Consider the following 18,425-nt stretch of genomic DNA (forward strand, 5'->3'; position numbering starts at 1 on the left):
CGACGACGACAACAACAACAACAACAACAAAAATTATACCTATCTCTCTGTTTCCACCTACTCAGGTAATGCCCATAGCAGGATCCCAGCCACACTAGTCTTTTCTGCTTATCAAAGAGGCAAAGCAGTCTCTTGCCTCAGGTCTTTTTGCTTCCTATTAACACTTCCTGATATTCTTTCCTCACAGAACCCTGTGATTCTAAAATAACAACTTCTCCCTCCTTTTCTATCTCTCCACACATCTCAATTCCAAAGAAAGCTTTGCTCATTATGATGTACCTCTTAATACTCAAGATCACTAAGATACATAGTCAGTGCCAAATAAGTATTTGTTGAAAAAAAAAATGGTTGAAAATCCAGTTAGGGGAGGCCCAAGTGTGTCAATAAATGCACCTAGCTAGATGATAAACATCAATTAGTTAATTAATTAACTAGTTAATTTTAAGCTTGCACAGTGGTTTTACAGATGGTCCAGAGGCAAATAAGGATCTTCAATGGGTGTTAGGTCTTAGAAAACTTGGAACATTTGAGCAGTTAGGAAGAAAAAAAAATTGTCTTAATTTGTTATATCTTACAACGCAAGAACATCAAAAATCAGACAGTTTGAATACAAAACAAGGCAAAGACTTTCATGGATATTTCTCTGTAGAATTTTAACAAATGCACCACACACACACACACACACACACACACACACACACACACACACACACAAAGACTCGCAACAAGTGTTAGTGTGAATTTAGAGAAGTAGAAACCCTTACGGTCTATTGGTAGCAAAGTACAACTGGGGCTAAATGGTGGTTACTCAAAAAACAAAAGACAAAATGGTTAGGTCATGCAGCTCTCTGCTCTGAAGTATGAGGTCTGAAGAATGAAAAGTAGGGCTAGTATTTACACCCATATTAACCACAGCAATACGCAGGGTAGCTGAAAGGTGGAGGAGGCAACCCAGAAGTCCATCATCAAACTATGAGTGAATAAGTAAGATGTGGTTCACACACAATCAAATATCACTCAACTTAAGAAAGAAGGAAATTGACCCATGGTAGACTGTGGATGCATTTTGAGGGCAGTATGTCAAGTGAACTCTGACAGTCCCTAGTGAGCAAGCACCGTACGATTCCATTGGAGTAGTCAGATTCCTAGAGAAGGAAAATGGAACAGTAGTTTCCCAGGCCAAAAAGGGGGCAGAAGGAGGAGTTGTGTAAAGGGACCAGAGGGTCAGCTTAGGAGGATACATATTCTGCGTCTGTATACTGGTGACAGTTATACAACAATGAGAGAGCACAAGCTATAATGGCTTAGGATACCAGATTAAGCATTTGAAGAGACTCCTAAGTGACTGCATCAGAAAGCCTCAAATACTGCCTCCTCATAACCCCTAAAACTGCCTCCTTCCAGCCCCCAAACACCATTCTTCCTCAATTGTCTGCCATCTTTCTTCCATGATCCAGTTTCCTCAATGATCTTTCTTCTCTGTCATCCAACTTGAGAATACAAAGAACCCAGAGTGGCCAGCCCTGGTCCCTGTTAGCAAACAATGTCCTTGTTAGGTGGAAATGGAAAGGAATATGAAGATGTTATAAGGGGCTTCTGGAAAGAACAGTTGTTATGGTCAAATGAGCAAAACTGTTACCTTTGGTGCTGTTTGTGGAGGATTTTCCAAAACATTTCCTAGGCCAGTGAACATGGTAGCCATCCCAGAACAGGGAAGAGTATACGAGAATTTGGCAATCATTTTCGGGCCCATCTCAGCTACCCATCCTTTTGTAGATTTCTGTGGATGTTTTACACTAGGATGATTCTTAGCTTTGTGTCTTTGCTGGGTTCCATTTGTTCTTGAGTTTTCGTGGGTGGGGGCAGCACAGTAATTCCTTCTGGATCTAGGACAGGGGCCTTTTCAGCTCTTGGAAAGAATGACCCTGAAGATTCCTCAGAAAACACTCTGTTTTTGTTGTTGTTGCTGTTGCTGTTCTTAGGGCATAGAACACATGATCTGCACGAATAGAAGACACTGCCGTTCAAAGTGGACTTTCCACCTTGCTGAAGGACTCAAATTATAGTTGGATATGGTACTTTCATACTACAAACCATGTTTTGAATTTTTCCAAGGTTCTGAAAGCACCTGATTTAATATATGTGTCCATAATTTTCTTATTCAAAATCCAAAATTGGCAGATGTCTTTTGTAACTTGGAATATTGCGAATCTGAAAATACTGTGTATGTTTTATGGCATCATATTATGCCCTGGTGGGACCCAGAGACATATGCTTTAGATAAACGTATCAATATTTGATTAATACGCATAACGAACAGCGATGAAGACCGAAGCCTCCTAAGTAAACTTGCATTGGTCTGCGTCAAGAAGTTCGGTTATCCATTAAAAAGGTCTTTGAGCTTCAGAGCATTTTGGAGTTTGAAATGGTTGATAAAAGACCGTTGTAGAATTAATGGGGCAGTGGTCTTTTGCATGCTACCTGGATTCTGCTGACAAAAGGATGTCGTTCAATGTTCTGACCTTCATAGGAACGAAAGAGAAGCTTTACAGAGAGGACCTTTAAGGGGAAAGGTAGGGAGTAATTACTCCTAAACCTACCTTCCTTAGGCTAAGCAGTGTGCTGTTACCACCTGTCTGTATGACTTTTAGTGAATCCCACCCCCTTGACCTTTCAGCCTCCTCATTTTTAGCAGGGCTAGGCCTCCTTATGGTTACTCAGTTCTAATCAAAGCAAACTTGTCCACTAACAGATTAACTGCCACTGTTGTGTCTGGTTAGCAAGAAGCAAACCACTAACATCCAGGGCAAGAGGAGCCCCTCCCGTCTTCCCTCAATCCTGAAAGACATCCGTGGAAATGCATTTCCTCTGCTCATTCAGATGAGGATGCTTCACTGCCAGCATACCGAACTAGATACATAAACACAGCAAACTGGAGTTCATTTAGATTAAGTCAGAATTGCAAAACCCAATGAAATACCAACAGAGGGATTACCATGTGCTTTGAAGTCACTCGGATATATAACTTCCAAAAATATTTCTTTAAAAAGAAAATCCAGACATGAAACTTTACCCTTCTGTTTATTTTTGTTTGCAGAGTCTAAATATCTCTCAAACACCCAGCTCTGAACAAGCAGAAAAACAGCAGGAGGATTTTTTAAAAGAATCAAGACTGAGTTTCAGTCACATAGACCTCAGCAAGAAGCAAAAATAAATCTTTTAAACACAATTCCTTTTCCACAGTTCCCAGGCAGACTCTCCCTTCCTGAGTCCAGTCCTTCCCCATCCTGCATCTATAGGTGTTTTAGTGCCTTCCACATTAATCAAAGACTCCCAGGACTCTGCCTTCTTTTTCCTTCCATGAGAGCTATCTAGGGAAACAGGTATTGAAATAGAAACTGTCTGCTGATTTTGGCCTTGTTCTAGTTTAAGGAAAATAAAACAGATATTTCACCTCCAAGTTTAATTGCCCCAAGCTTCCCTTTCATCTAAGGGCAGGGATCCCTCTGTTGCCACAGTCAGCTTGTAAAAGGACTGTCAGGAATCTTAGCTCCAAGATCAGCAACCCTCCATGTGGCCTGCCATCCCAAATTAAAATAAGATCATTTCTTATCTAGCTCGCTGTTGCCATAAAGCATGGAGTGGGACAGCCTCCACCATAATCTGTGCTTCATGTAGCTGAGTCCTACCAAGTTCGGCACCTGAGAAAAATTAAGAGAAGGGTTGAAAATCATATCCAGCTGGAGCGTTAGCATGTGTTAAACAGGGTTTGGATGTTAAAAAGTTTTAAGTGCGTGACTGGTACACCTCAGGGCAAGGCCCGCTCTCCTCAGAGAATCTGTTCTTGCTTTTCTTTCTTCTCTCCTCTAATCAGTCCCATTCAGTTTTCAATTCTGTTTCTCACTTTGTGAAGTGCCAAACAAATTACTGGTATCCTCTATGAACCTCTGGATTCCTCTTTCAGTTTCTGCATGCATCCGCATCTTGAGAATATTTCCAGGAAAAAAATCCATTTTCTAAGATTCTAGGCACAGACTTAAAGCAGAGCGCTTCCTGTCATTTCCACCACTCTCCGTCCTCCCTGCCCTGAGCCTTCTTCTGAAATGTGTAGATAGTCCTACTGTTTTACGTTTATTGTTCTTCCAAAAATTCATATTACTTCCCAGCTTCAACGTGATGACTTCTGAATCGTGGACGGGAGCAGAACATAAGGATTACTGATGCAGATTTTCTGATAGTGTAAATAAACCCATCGTCTTTATGGAACATCGTAATGTAAAAACCTAAACACATAAAATCTTCCCTCTCTGTGAATTTTATACATGTATATACTGAAATATGATCATATCTATCAACTCCCTTCCTCAACTACCTCAAGATCCCCACAACACATCTCTCTTCAAACTTCATGTTATCTTCTTCTTTTAAAGATACAATTCCCCACCAAACTCAATTAGTACTGTCCATGTGGGCATGAGTAAGGGACTATCCATGGAGGCATATGCAACCTACCAGTGGCCCCAACCTTATAGAATAATAATTCTTCCTCCTCAGTAGCAATCAGCTCCAATAAATACTCCCACTTTATTGGTGGAACACCATAAGCCCTTCCATTCACATTGGAGCTTTGACTGGCTCGATCTTGTGCAGGTCTTGCACCATAACCACCATAGTGACTATAGTAGTTATATGAATCCCAGAAGACCGCCTTTCATGTTCTTCCCTATCCTCCAGCTCTTACAGTCTTTCTGCCTCTATCTACAATGTTCCGTGAGCCTCAGTTTGTGTGTGTGTCTGGGGTTGTCCTACACAAGAGTATGGCAAAATGTTTGCTTTAGAGTGGGTTATTCATTGTGTCTCGTTTGCATGCTGCAGTGTTCTATTGCAGTGTTACTTTGTCTATTACATAGAGTACATCTTCCTCTGTATTTGCTCCAGAATTTTCATTCTCTAATAGTAACAGTTGCATTAAACCATTAGTCTTATCTGTCAGATTGAGTTTGCTAGACAAGACATTGATGGGATCTCCTCTAATGTGAGTCTTAACTGTAGTCAACAGAGGTTTCATCTCGATGTATAGATAAGTCACTCTTTTTTTTTCTTTTTTCTTTTCGGAGCTGGGGACTGAACCCAGGGCCTTGCACTTGCTAGGCAAGCACTCTACCACTGAGCTAAATCCCCAACCCCAAGTCACTCTTTCCAAATGAAACTCATTAAGAAACGACTCCTTCCCCAGAGAAGATTGGTAGATGCTCACTGACCAGAAGCATGTTCATGTATATGAAGCATAAGAATTAATCCTTTGGAGTCTTAGGTGGAACTAGAAAGACATTGGACTTGCTGCCCTTCAAAGCACTTGAGTCACCAATCAGTCATGATTTGTCCATGCCACGTCCAGAGAGATGCATCAAGCTGCCAGGTCTTAAATCAGCAGTACCAGTGTCAAAAGTGCTCTGTTAGATGTGTGGGAAACAGATAAATCTTCCTGGCTGGAGAAAGAAGTGGGAGGTTATAAATGCTATGTTCTGATGATTTTGTTACTAGCTATGGAGTCTAGGTCCACAGACATTATTTATTGTTTCAAGAGTGGCAATAATTCCTCTTGGAAGAAATAAGTTCAAAGTGAGTCCAAGTGCCTTGAATAAAAATCTAAGTAGCAAGTTGGTGATGTGTGTGTCCTAAGTGAAATGTTTGTTCACAGTGACCACATGCCCTGGAGACTGCAGTGCTCCCATGTGGTCACATAGAAACCCCCACAAGTCTGCCGAAGAAGCAGCAGCAAGCGCGGGGAAAAATAACAGTTACTTGAAGGAGCTTGTTCCTGAGGGCAATGAGTCAGGATCTGTGAGGTGCATGACTTTCTGAGGACATTAAGAATGATTGTTCTTTGGGGTGATTTTTTTTCATTTCAAGTTTTCTTCTGGACTTAAAATAAGAACTGAAACAATGCCTGCTTTTGTTCTGTCCTTTTAGAGAAAAAAATATTCATTCACCGCAAAAACATGCTAATTTTGTATTGGTACACTAAGGCTTGACAGACAGACAGACAGACTGACAGACAGACAGACAGACAGACACACACACACACACACACACACACACAGAGAGAGAGAGAGAGAGAGAGAGAGAGAGAGAGAGAGAGAGAGAGAGAGAGAATTCTCAATCCTAGCACAGACAGCAACCAGTTAACACCTTTCTTGATGTAGAGGAGACAGTTTATCTGTCGCAAATGCATACAATGGATGGCTTTGAGTGTTAGAACTAAATTCTCTTTAGAGGACTCTGGTTGAAAGAGGCTTATTCAGATGTTTTAAATGGAAATTCCATGAAAATAGCACTAAAAATGTTTAGTTTTTCCCTCCATTCACAGAATCAAGTACAGCTTTGAAAGCCCATTCGTGGAAAACGAAATGAAGTTTTTTCATTTTATTTTGAATAATGTAAGTAGTTAAAAGTGTTCTACACATGAGACGAAATTAAATGTTTTGAAATAATTATATAAATGAGCAGTTATATATCATGGTATAAGCAACTCCCAATAAATAGACATGAGTAGATTAGAAATGTATATGGAACTCAGGTGACAAATTCATTATTTATTTTTTCATTTGAACAAACACACTATACCAATTGATAAGAATCTTACAAAATTTATAATTTTAAAAATAGGTTTAGCTGAAACAATGAACTTGATTCTACATATAAGAAGAGCAATAAATATGGAGGGCTATCTGTGCTCTGTGCCATCAACTGAATGTTGCAAATGTTTCAGTTTCACATAAGTTGATCTAAATGCCCTCTGAAATTTACTTAAGTAAGTTCTTTTCAGTGGAATTAGGTAGGATCAATTGGAAATTTTCTATTAGTTTTACATGATTAATGGTTTAACACATTTAAGCTTTTAGAAATTTAGAAACTTACAATCACCACAAAAGAGAATCTGTAAGGAGAAAGGTCATAAAAATCCACTGAAGCAGAGAAGAACTGGTGTGGAATAGAAACCAAGAACAACCGCTCACTGGAGACCAGGAGCTAAAACAGAAACTGTTTATTCCCAAACTCCGGGAAGCTTGAAACGTGCCAACCTTTGGTGAGATTATTTTATTAATTACATTTAAAATTAATTTATTTTAACATTCATCAAATATATTTTCAACATATTATTTTCTCTCCCAAATCCTCTCAATTCCCTATCCACTCAATTTCATGTTTGTTCTCTTTCTCGAAACAAAAGTAATAATGAGAGAGAGAGAGAGAGAGAGAGAGAGAGAGAGAGAGAGAGAGAGAGTGAGTCCTTTTTGTGTTGCTCAACTACTCTGAGCATGATGCTTGCCCTAGAGTAGAGCTGACAAACCCAGTACAGTGCCATTGAAGAAAAACCTAGTGTCCCCCTCTGCGCAGATACCTATTGCAAATAGCTTTTCAGTTAGGGATGGGCCTTGTGCCCACTTTCCCTCCTCCATTTGGGAGATTTTCCTAGCTTGAACTTATGTATAGATTTTGTGAGTACCGTCACAGTGTCTGTGAGTTAATATGTGCATAGTTCTGTTGTGTCTGGAAGATACACTGGACTCCTTGGAGTCATCCACGTGGTAGGATTCTTTTGAAGAAACTTTCATCCTGTATTTATTTTTATTTTGTTTTCTGTCCTGAGGATCAAACCCTGGGCCTTGTCCATCCGCTTGTAGTGGAATGTATTTATATTTCCTGCCAGACTGGAATAGAGTTGGGACAACTTACAATTGTTAAACTGTTGTGTTTTGTGAACCACCTTAAAATGTTTAAGTAAGAACCTGCTAGCCGAAGAGTTTGACTTTATAAAAATGTTTGTCAACGAAAATAATTTTAGTTCAAAGGACAGAAACTTTAAAGATATCGCAGCTGAGTTATTTGCCATTTCTTCACAAAGACCTAAAGTTAAGCACAAGCTTGTTGGCAGAATTTTCTCTGACTTAGCCTAAGAGTCTGCCAGGCTAATGTTTTAGGGGACTGTAACTGTGGTCTCCTTTGTTCCCCTGGAACACGGGGTTGCTGTTGGAGCCATTGGTTCTCTGACATCTTTGCATACCAACAATTGTCATCCTGGTGTGAGAAAAACAACAAAAGAAGAGACAAATAACTATAACCCAACCTGAACACTGGGAATGTGTCCCATTTACAGTTCTTGCTTATGTTTGTGAAAAGAGAGATACAGGAAAATAGCCTTGGCAAATGCATGTGTGTAAAGTCTCTTACTTTGTTTTATGTCCTGAGGAGCAAACTCTTAAAAATAATTATTAAGAGTAGTTTCATCAATCTTCGTAACTAGCTCTAGGAGACCTGAGTATTTTTATCCTGAAGTAGAAAGTGGTCTGGGATGGTTGCTCACCCCGGATGTCAGACTTTGACCTACCCAGAAAGTTGTTTTGCTAGGTGACAACTGAGGTATTTTCTGATACACGAAACTTAAGACCTGTGTGGCAGGAGTTCCAGAGATGTATCCCAAAGGGCAGAGTCCTGGGGTAGAAAGGCATGCAAAGGAACTGTCCAAGGTGCTTAGAACTTCATGGTTCCCACACATTCTGGAGTCGTGATCAGAAGTCACACTGTGCATATATCTGCTATGGTGCCAGCATTTATACTATGTTAAATGCACTGTGAGCTATTCTGCCCATACCGACTGCACAGAAGTCAACATGAGGTCAAACTGGGTCTCACTTTCTAACTAGCCAGTAACTCAGCGCGCAACCCAACCTTGCCTCATACTCATGGGAATCACCCTGTCTCATCCTCCCACGTTCTGGAATTATGGGCGTTCTGCTAAGCTTCTTCAAATCATTTCTTAACTTTACACCGATTACTTCTTTCATGATATTCAGAGCACGATCTCATTGTAGCATTTATGTATCTTCATTATGTTAAAAGTTTTGCTAGAGTTTGCAAGTCACCAAAAATAGTATGAGGTTGTGTACCTAGCAGTTTGCTTTTTGATAAAGCTATAGGGTATGAAAATGGAATTTGGGAAATCATGGTGCAAAGTGAAGGAAAGAGGAAGAAGAAAACAAGTGAGGCAGATAAGGGAAGGTAGTTATAGCGAAGCAATCTTTATTGTCTGGACCGTGTTGCCTTGAAAGGAGAGTTTGTCAGTGTGCATAAGTTTTTTCTGCACTCTACAGTAGCTGCTTCTACATCTTATTCATGATTTACCAGGGGATAGAAGTTACGTGAGGATGTGATGAGGGGAGCTTTTGTGAGATTTGTAGGCTGTTGAGTGAAGAGGGGACAAGCTTATTTTTGAGGCTCTTGTTCAAAGCCTGGGTTTGGAGAATAATTTTTAATGCCTTTTGCTTGGGCCTGGATCTTGTCTTACCACATTTTACTCTGATGGTTTTCATCCATGGATAATTTTTATGATAATAATTGGATCTTTCCCAATCTGTCTTCCCACTCACCATGGTCCATACATACACACACACACAAATACAAATATATATATATATATATATATATATATATATATATATATATATAGCCAGGGATGCATCCTGATAACTATGCCAATATCTAGACCTCTTTATTAAGCCTTCTTCATTTTAGCACTGTGAAAGACTCACTATGTTCACAGAGGTCTCACACAAGACCATGTTGTGCCTGGTTTGTAGGGACATTCAAGAGGTTAGCATTGCATTAAACTTTGATATTCTCAGTCTTTTTACTCCCAAAGCCTTCATTTCTTGTTCAGTTTTCTCTTGAGATAGGTCTTTCAAGATGCTCATTTAGTCTTCATGCAAGGATTCTGGTAATTGGTGGAGGTGACATTTGAACTCGGCAGTGTAATGGATGTATAGTTAGCAGGACTTCAATTTGATAAATCGTTGCTCTCAATATCCAGGCTAAGGGTTAGGGATTAGAAGTATCAAGTGGCAGGTTCAATGAGACAGAAGATATCTTTAGTCACCTGTGATGACCAAGAGCAGAAGGTAACATGACCAAAACAGTACTGATATAAATAACACAGAAGAATACAATGAAAGATATGGCAAGATCCTTGGAGTTAGGATTTCAAGAGAAGAAAACTTGTCACTGTAGAGATTTTAGAGAAATAGGTCACAAGATAGCCTTGATGCAGAGACTTTGGGAATGATAATCAGTAGGACTAACCCCTTAGAGACATAGGTACCATGACTCTTTCTAGGCATCTTGAGTGCCAGGTCACAGCACAACTGTGAGAGAGTAGGTAGGCGTTCCTTTGAAATGCTTGGAATTTTTACTTAACATCTCTCCTCAGCCTTCTGTGAAGTTTTATACTAAAATCAAACTTGTTTTCTAGCTGACTCCCCTGGCAATTCCCTAATACTCAACACCACTATTAAAGTTTGGATTGTTATCCAACACATAGAAATCAATAAATGTAACATAGTATAATTATCTCAATAGATGCAGAAATGGCCTTTGGTAAAGACCAAAATCCCTTTGTCATAAAACCTCTGATGAAACTAAGGGTAGAAAGAACATGCCACAGTTTACTGAGGGCTACACATGGCAAAGTTATAGCTACCACAGCGAATGGAGAGAACTCAGAGCATTTCTTCTGAAAACATTCTACGTATTGAATATGGCGCTTGACGCCTTAGCTAGAGGTGTAAGACTCATCAGTAAAAGATTTACAGGTGATATGACCTTGTAGCCGAGAGATCCACAAGAAGCAGAAATCCCCAGACCTGATGGATCCTCTCAGTAAAACAGCAAGATACACAGCTGATATAGAACCAGCAGCTTTTCTACATACTAATAACAAGTCAACTGAGAACAATCTCACTTCCACCAGGAAGGAAATACACACGAATAAACCTAACCTAAGAATTAAAAGAAATCTACCGTGAACAACTGAAAATACACAAGGAAAAAAAAACCGAGGAAAACACTAGAAGATAGAAAAACTCTCCTTATTCATGAAGAGACTGAATTAAATTTGTGAAATTTTCAGCTACCTGACCGATACCAAACTACCATGCAAACACCCCACTTCATTGAAATGTTTCACACAAAACGTCCAAAAATTCACATAGGAGCACAAAAGACTCTAATTAGACAATGAAATCCTGGGGAGACAGGTAAAAATGGTGGCAGTATCACAAGGCTGAAGTCTAAATTATACTTACAAATATACTGAATACTACCAAAATAGCAGGGTACTGGCCTATGGATGAGTGACCTAGAAAAACAGACCCCAAAAAGGAACCCTTACAGCTACAGGTGGCAAAGGGGCCTAAAATATATAACAGAGGAGTGAAAACCTCAGTCAGTGATGCTGGGGAAAATGGAGAGTCACATGTCAGAGACTCTTACGTATTTGGTTGTGAGCCTAGCCTTTAAAGGCTGAGCCATCTTTCCAGCCCCACATGTCAGAGACTCAAACTTGGCCCCCCAGCTCTCTTTCCAACAAAGACTATTAAAAATGGGCAAAATACTTTAATGTTAGACATGAAACTGAAAGCATTGGGAAAAAAACCACAGGGAAACATTTTGAGATAGAGGCACAGGCAAGGACTTTTTGAAAGGAGCTCTGATTGCTCAGGAAACAATGAGAAGGCTGACAAATAAAATTTCAGAAAGTGAATGAAAGCTTCTACAGAGGAAAGGAAATAGTCAGCCAGGTGAAGACTGCCTGGGATGGGGGGTGAGAAATGTATTTGTTAGGTACAGATCTTCTACAAGAGTAACATCTAGAATATACAAAGAATTAAACAAACAACACCCCCACCAACCATCCAAACAGTAAATGAGCTAATGAGACGAACAGCAATTCCCCACAATATGAAGTACAGATGGCCAATAAAAATAAAAAAAATATTCACTGTCCTTAGCCATCAAGGAAATGTGAGCTCAAACTGCATTAGCAGTCCATCAAATCACAGTCATAAGGTCTGCCAACCAGGAAAACGCGGTGAGAGCAAATGCTGGCAAAGCTATCAGCAGAGAGGAACCCTGTTCACTGTGGTGGGGATGTGCTCTCCTACAGCTCTACGGAAACGACCACAAAAGTTCCTCAAAAAACAAAACAAAACAAACAAACAAAAAAAACCAGACAAAAACAAACAAACAAACAAAAACAAAAAAAATATACACTACGGTGAGATGCATATATACCATACCTAGGTCTGTAGCTAAAGGAATCTAAGTCAGTATACTATAGAGATGCCTACATACAATATTTCTAGTAGCATTTCTCACAGTACTCAGTTATGGAATTAGCCTAGGTGTCTACCAATACACAAATGTATATATAAAATATATTTTGAGATAGAGGCACAGGCAAGGAGTTTTTGAAAGGAGCTCTGATTGCTCCTTTCAATACATTTGTGTATTGTGTGTGTGTGTGTGTGTATCAGAACATATACATATATATGTGTGCATATATATTATGCATAATAGAGTTTCATGCAGCCATAAAGAAGAATGGAATTGTGCTATCTACAGGAAGATGGCTAGAACTGGAGATCATATTAAACAAGTAGCCAGGCTCAGAAAGACAAATATCAGAGGTTTTCTTTTATATGTAGAGCCTATATTATATGTTATATGTAATGTAAAAATGAAATTACTTGTGTACCTATGACATTAAAGTAGGGTGGAATATCTTGAAGAAGAGGACTGGTGGAGTGGAAAGAAAGAGAAAGTGATGGTTTGGGGGTAGAGATGGCCAGTGAACCTGACACACTTGAATGCAAATGTCTTTCTGAATTCTACCACTGAGGTTGATAGATCTATTGCGATAAGATTAAAAAAAACAAATTGGAAAATCATATGTAAAGAACATATATGAGATTCTTGATTAGATAATAAGATATGGGACTGGAGAGATGGCTCAGTGGTTAAGAGCACTGACTGCTCTTCCAGAGGTCCTGAGTTCAATTCCCAGCAACCACATGGTGGCTCACAACCATCTGTAATGGGATCTGATGCCCTCTTTTGGTGTGTCTGAAGACAGCTACAGTGTGCTCACATGCATAAAATGAATAAAAACATTCTTAAGAAAGAAAGGTAGTAAGAGCAGAGGCCCAAAACATTAAAACCTATATGCCATCTAAGAATACAATCATAACACTGGGTCCTTCCCTGGAGAGTTTACAGATGATTTCAATAACCCAGGAGATCACGGCAGACAGAGTTACGTAAATGTATTCACTCAGAATTTTCCATTTAAGTATGGGAGTGGAAAGGCTCGAGTGAACTGTGCAATGGCAGTACAGTTTAGGGGCACATTTCTCTAGAGCTTCCTTGCAAGATCCATCCCATGGCTGAGCACCAATCCCTGGAACAATTGCTGATGCTATGTTGTTCTTGCAGAGAGGAGCCTAGCATGGCTGTCCTCTGAGAGGCTTTATCAGCAGCTGACTGAAAGAGATACAAATATCATAGCCAAGCATTGGATAGAGGTCAGGGACCCCTATGGAAGAGTTAGGGGAAGGATTGAAGGAGCTGAAGGGGATGGCAACCCCATAAGAAGACCAACAGTGCCCACTAACTGGGACACCTTGGAGCTCCCAGAAACTGAGCCACCAACCAAAGGCATGCATGGGCTGGTCTGAGGCACCCCGGCACACGTGTAGCAGAGAACTACCTTGTCTGGCCTCAGTGGGAGAGGATGAGCCTAAGCGTATGAACTCAGGGTCAGGGAATGCCAGAGGGCTCTATCCTCTCAGAGGAGAAGGGGAGGAGGCATGAGGATAAGAACTCTGCTGGGGGCTGGAAGGGCAACATTTGGGGTGTATATAAATAAAATAATTAGCTAGTAAAAAAAGTAAAAATAAAAGACAGTCAGAAAGAAATAAAAGACAGAGAAAGAAAAAGAATAAAAGCTTCCTTACAACCTTCTGAGGGCCACTGAGCCTTCATTCAAGGAGATGTCTTAGCTTCCTTTGGTCAGGACATCTCATTATTTTCACCAAATGTATTAAACTCAGCTGCTTTTCTGAAGGAGTGACAGAAGAGGTGGCAGAGAAGCAGAAATAGACGAGGCAAGGTGAGAACGCAGGTGCAGAGGTGGCCGCGAACACAGCTTCACGCAGCTTCACGCTGTTTATATATCATTGTTTACTGTTCAGCTGGGCGACTAGGAGATCTCCTCACCAAGACCGTTTGAGTCCTAACCCCCACCTCCTCACTTAAAACAGCACTGGGCTAGTCCGCACTTCTTGCAAACCTCGTGCAAATTGACATCAGATGCCTATGCTGTCTTCCGATGGTGTGACGCTTCGAGTACCAGGTGTAGCCCCATCTTGCTGTGTCCTTGTTCTGTGAGGCGGCAGCATCCTCTATGACCCACCTCCCATCTCCTGCGAACTGTCCTGGCATCAGCTCTGGACTCAGACAAGGCAAGTGACACCAGGATTCAAAGTATCCCAAAAGACTGTCCAATGTAGCCAGGCACAAAGTGGCTTATGCGATCCCGCTGTTGGCCAGTGTGAACTTAATTAGGAAACAGGCTATTTAGATCCAAAGTCTATATGTGGATTAAAGCATCCATTCAACCAGAGTACTCATGATCCAGTCTCTGAAAACATCCTCACAGACATACCTAGACTCCTGTTTTACTAACCTCCTATTTGCTTCTCAATCGGATTATTTTGGCAATTATGATTGGCAGTAATTCCGAAAGCATGTAATTATTTTTCAAGATGATCTAATAGTGATGCATTGGAAGAACATGAACATTTTTAAGAGTTCCAGATGACAACTGCACACTCACATGTATGCAGGGAGACAGGGAAATCTTTGCATGTTATATTAGGGGATAGCTAATTTTATGAAGCTAACACATTGTCCCCTTCGTGTGTGTCCATAAGAGATCCTGCACTGGCACATCCTGGGGGTCACACATGCTGGTAACATTAGCAATTTTGGAGCATATCTGTGCACCATACATTTTACTAGGAACTAGATAGCTGTTGCTTCTAACTTTCTAAAGAAGTCAGTGAAGTAGACACGTACCTGTCTTCCACAGGAGACTGTTGAGATGAGAGACGGAAGCTAACAGGGTGGAGAAAATGTCTTCCGGTATGTAGGAACATAAACTCTGGTGTCAAATTACTCGGGACTTTGTTCAGTTATCCTAAGATTCCAGGCAATTTTCTCATGTTTGTGTATCATGCTCTTTGGTTGTTTACCTCTGACGGAGCTTACATCATAGACTCCCATGCAGAGTAAATAATGTTAGCCCTGCCAAGATTTTAGAATATTGACCCATGACTGGAGTGTACTGGCTGAATTTTGTTTTAAGGGCTGGTATGGTTTAAATCTTGGCTTGCCTGCTTACTAAAACAAGTTCTGATGGTGGCCAGGAGAGTGTCTGCGAGATCATGTAGCTCTCCTGAATCTTTGTCCTTTGGTAACTCAGACTCTATTATTTTTCTGATTCTTATTATGTATTTATGTGGTATAGACAGTGGAACGATAATAACTAATACCCACCCCATTTTCCTGAGCTGCTAATATAAAATAACCACCGTATTCAGTAAATAGTGAGGCACTGTTGGTATTTGTAAGAAATTGGTGACTCTAACTCACAGCAAAGGACTTTGTGTTTTTTATTTCTGCATTTATCCCCATAGACGTTACGTTTTACCAAGGGTACTTACCATCTTTGGTGACATTGTCATGATTCTAAGGTAAAAAAAAAATGAAATTTGGGTGATCCTTATCTGTATACTTCATAAACCTTCACTAATATTTGACTAAGGTAGAAAGGAAAAGAAAAAGCCCCACAAAGTGTTTTTAATTCAAGCAATGTTTGAAAGTCATGTTTTTGTTTATCTGAAAACTGAGAGAACAGGGGAGTAGCCAACAAGTTCATTATGTTGGCACAGAAACTTACACTTTTTTAAAAACATCGAGTTCATTGTCCTCAGCTGGAATGTGTGATTTTGGTTACTTTTTTAAAGGTCAGTCTATTTCAGGGAGTAATATTTCTGCAATGCTAAGAATCACGGGCCAAAGGGGGAGAGAGGGCAAGGCCCACAGAATAGATTACATCCTTATCTGGGCTCCCTAAGGGAAACTTAGACATCAGAGTTTGTTCTCAACCTTAGGACTAAAGCTTTCCACTCTAGAAAGGAATTATAACACTGCAAGGGACCCATTTAATTAAAGTTACCTCTATCCTTTTCACAGAATTCAATTCTCTACATTCAGGTCTTCTCCCTGTCAGCTTAGGTCCATCAGGCGTTTCTAAAGTAATTCAAAGCCAAATATGGCGACACATGCCCATGACTTTAACACTTGCAAAGTAGAAGCAGGGAGATCCAGAGCTCAAGACCAGCTTACAGTGCATGACCTCATATCAAAAAGCAAAAAATAAACTGAAAATGGTGGTGGTGATGATGATGATGGTGACTGATGATGACGATGGTGACTGATGATGATGACTGATGATGATGATGATGACGACGACGACGATGACTATGACGACGATGACTATGACGACAGTGGTGGTGATGATGATGATGATGACAGTGGTGGTGGTGGTGGTGGTGGTGGTGGTGGTGGTGGTGGCAGTGGTGGTGGTGATGATGATGATTTCATAGCATGGTATCAAAATATACCTGGTAGACTAGGTAAGTTCTCAGTCTTCTAACACAAAAGACATGGCTTCTATCAAACTGTTCCCATGAGTTGGGGGATAGGTCTGAGAAGATCCCATCTCAGGACCCAGCAGTAAGGTAGGTGCTCAGCAATATCTGTTTAAAGAATGAATTCGTGCTACTCAAAGTTCAGGCACTCTAGGAGGAAACTTGCTAGGCAATAATCTGTTGTTATGGTATGTGGTTATTAGAGAAGAACCCCCAAAGATGTGTTATAAGAGAAAATTTGGTTAGAAATATTGGAATTTGGGGTGATAAGGAAGTAGGATAATTTGAAGAACCTCAAAGCTTTATTGAAAGCTTTATGTGTGGGGGAGGAAAAAGAAAAGGCAGGACAGATACCCTGGGGTACAGGATGTTTAATATATTTCAGGGGAGAGTTGGAAACAATCAAATACTTAGGCCTCTTTCAGTGTTCCTTCAGTGCTCACAGAGAATGAGTAGCATTCTGCCCACATGAGCAGAAGTTTATTCAAAAGCCAGGGCAATGTACATGGATTCCTTTGAAGCATTGAAACCATATTCCACTTGTACCCCTGGGGTCTAGCTGACATCCACAACTCATCACTCATGTGACTTTCTTTGCAAGGGCCAAGAACCGAGAGGGAGAGGCTGGGGGTCTAGACAGAAAGTGAGATTCATCAGGGGACATGAGGTTCCACCAGCACCCTCAGCTGAACATGCCTGTCCAATGGGTGTCCTAGAGGAACGTGCTACAGACTTGGGGCAATGAAGAAAGGGATCTGAGATTTGAAGCTGGGTCTACACATCCTCCAGGATGATTGACAGGAACGTAGTAGGGGATGGTGGGTAGGAGAATGTTTTAAGGATGCTGTCATCTACTTGAGGCACCTATAGAAGTCTTATTTGTAGCCTCCCGCAGAGGCACGCTGAGATCAGTGAAAGGGAACACAGTCGTTGGCTTGCTCCAATTTCTCTTTCGTACTTCCAGGCTCTCACACCCTGGCATGCCTATTAGGTTGACAAATATTTTTTTCTTTGCCTGTAGTTCCTAGCTGGACTGTAAATTCTGCAACAGCTGGCACCCTGGCTGGGGTGCTGGGGTTCTTTTGAATTATTCTCAAGACCTAGCTTAGCGGTTGCTCAAGAAATAGCATTTAGGGAATTATTACAGAGATTTGCGGATGGCCCCTTCCTTTCTGGCTGTGTGAGATGCACATAATTAGCAGTTTTGTGGATACAGGTAAATTGGATGAAATCTCAATTAAAACCCAAATCCATTAAGGCTCCTCTCTGGAAGGAACTTCAGCCTTTTGAAGTAGTGGCAAGAGACAGAGAGAGAGAGAGAGAGAGAGAGAGAGAGAGAGAGAGAGAGAGAGAGAGAGAGAGAGAGAGAATATTTTCCATGTGTGTACCACAGAATCTGTTTCTCTCTAGATCTCCTTTCTTCCCCATGGGCCAGGATTGGTATTTAGCGTAGCAGACACTCAGGAAACACTTGCTGAATTGACTTTTTAATGTGCTTTATGAGAAAACAAAAGAGAAGACATGCCAGATTCTTCTGAAATAAAGGAAGAACTTTGGGTGAAGATCATAAGAATTTCAGAATGAGTCTACCCAAGAGCACATGTAGCTTTGGGCGTTAGTCCTTCCTTCGCTGTATGCATGGCATTCTAAGAGGAGGCAATGCCTTCTTGATTCTGATTAAAGGGAGTTATCAATCATTTGAAGACCTAAGACTTCTCCACTTAATATTTCCACTTTTCAGGAGGGAGAAGGTAAGCATGTCTGGTCTATGTGTGGAGGGAAAAAAAAAAGCTGAATGTGGTGAGGAACTTGGAT

The 18,425-nt window shown here is 40.6% G+C and overlaps 1 long non-coding RNA gene across 2 annotated transcripts in view; it reads right to left on the minus strand.

The window, feature by feature from the left end:
• The window catches only part of LOC102552355 (uncharacterized), a 60,798-nt gene extending 45,663 nt beyond the window's left edge, over nucleotides 1-15,135 (minus strand). For both annotated transcript variants that reach the window (XR_593810.4, XR_005488036.2), the window contains exon 1: nucleotides 14,974-15,135. This is a non-coding gene — a long non-coding RNA (uncharacterized LOC102552355). The remainder of the gene's footprint in view (nucleotides 1-14,973) is intronic.
• Between the last annotated feature and the right edge of the window lie 3,290 nt (nucleotides 15,136-18,425).

The sequence above is a fragment of the Rattus norvegicus genome, chromosome 8 (assembly GCF_036323735.1).
Source record: "Rattus norvegicus strain BN/NHsdMcwi chromosome 8, GRCr8, whole genome shotgun sequence".
NCBI classification, from domain to species: Eukaryota; Metazoa; Chordata; class Mammalia; order Rodentia; family Muridae; genus Rattus; species Rattus norvegicus.